At 67.0% G+C, this 1648-nt stretch overlaps 1 protein-coding gene across 1 annotated transcript in view; it reads left to right on the top strand.

Annotated features, from left to right (window-relative positions):
* The first annotated feature begins 343 nt into the window (after positions 1–343).
* The window catches only part of Zbtb1 (zinc finger and BTB domain containing 1), a 10435-nt gene continuing 9130 nt past the window's right edge, over positions 344–1648 (top strand). The window contains exon 1 of the mRNA XM_036206636.1: positions 344–595. The gene's annotated coding sequence lies outside the window, so the exon portion shown is untranslated. The remainder of the gene's footprint in view (positions 596–1648) is intronic.

Below are 1648 nucleotides of genomic sequence, written 5' to 3'. Positions count from 1 at the left end.
GGTCCAACTGCGGGGCCCTGCGGGGCACGGGTCTGAAGATCCGGGCAGAGGGCGAGCAGCATCCAGCCCCGGGGGAGTCGGGAGGATCCCCCCCCCACCCGGTCCTCCCTCCCCAGTGGCGTCCAGCTGTGCAAACAGGAGGAGGGCCAACCCGACCCTTGGGGAGAGGGGCGACAGTGCTGCTCCAGCCGCCGCCCGGGCGCCCGCGCTGCGGGCAGTGCCAGCCTCCTCGGCCCGACGCAGAAACTTGTTGCAACCAACAGGCGACCGCGGGTGCCCCTAGCCGCCAGCGGCGGAGTGGGTGGGCGGGCGAGAGGGAGGGGAAGGCTGGCGGACGCCGCGGGCGAACTGGTGGGCAGACCCGGAGTCGCCGCGTAAGCGGGGCCGGCTCAGTGCGGTGCGGCAGGCGCGGCTGTGCGGCAGCGGAAGTCCTTTGTTGCAGCGCAGTCCCTGGCAGAGCCGGAGTGTCTCGGCGCAGCCCAGCCGAGCGCCGCGCGCCGTCAACTGCAGCCCCGCGGCCCCTCGCCTCCGCCCGCCGGCCCCGCGGCCCTAAAACTCCCGAAAACCTCCGAAGCCGCGCGTCCCGCCGCGCCCGGTGAGTATCTGCCAGTCGTCGGGGCTATTTGCGCAACTTTGACCGGGGCCGGGCCACGGGCCTGGCGGAGTGCGTGGCCGCCGCGGCGGGCACCGCCGCCGACCGGTGCGGGGAGCCGGAGCGCGGAGGGCGCGCGGCGAGGAGCCGGTGGCGGGGGACTGCTGAGCCGCCTGCTCGGTGCCGGCGATCAGTCCGGTGCGCGCGGCCTCCCCGGGTCCGGGACGGATCCCCCTCTCCAGACGACTTCCCAAATTACTTCTTTTCCCTTTATTTTATTTTCTGGTCGGGGAGTGGGGCGGGGGGGGGGGGAGGTGGAGGCGGGAGGCCGCGCTTGATTGACGGGCCCGGAGCGCGCTTCGCTAACTTCCAGCTGCGGCTGGGCGGCCGGTGGGAGGGGAGCGTCCCGGAGCCGGAGGCCGCAGACTTGGGCGCGCTCCGAGGGAGGAGGCGGCTGGGCCGCGCGGATTCCTGCTTCGCTCTTTCCCACCCCCTCTCATCAGCACACACGCTTTTTGTTCGGGTCAAAAGTGGTAGGTCTCGGGCGTTGGGGGATTTTTCTGTGTACGAGATTGGTTTTTCTCTCCCCCCCCCCCACTCCCCCGAGTCCCGAGAAGAAAGTGCTTTTTGCCTCCAGTGGTGGGCGCTTCCAAGTAGAGAAGTTCTGGGAGAGGCGGTGAGCGAGTTGGGTGGCGATCGAGAGTCCTTGCGGCTGAAGCGTGCAGGCGTGGGTCTGAGCTCAGCCGCCGCTCCCAGCCTGCCTTTCCACCTGAGCCACCCGTCCACGTGATCTGAGGGGTTGACAAGACATTTTCCAACTCGGTCGGGTCAGGAACAGGTTAATGAAAGTCCTTGTTTTCGGGGACCAGGGTATTGGTATGTGTGTGATCGTGCTCCTGAATCGAGTGTGGCTGTGAAGGTACACGTAGATTCTCCACTGGTCAGAATGTATTTCCGTACAGTATGTACCGCTGCGGCAACATTTTTCCCTTTGACACTGGAATCCACAAAGCGTTCCAAGCATTTTTCTTTTTCCCCCTTCCTTTCTTTTCTGGC

The sequence above is a fragment of the Onychomys torridus genome, chromosome 14, assembly GCF_903995425.1.
Source record: "Onychomys torridus chromosome 14, mOncTor1.1, whole genome shotgun sequence".
Classification (NCBI taxonomy): Eukaryota; Metazoa; Chordata; class Mammalia; order Rodentia; family Cricetidae; genus Onychomys; species Onychomys torridus.
Note: the sequence above shows the minus strand (reverse complement) of the source record. Positions and strands in the feature narration are given on the sequence as shown.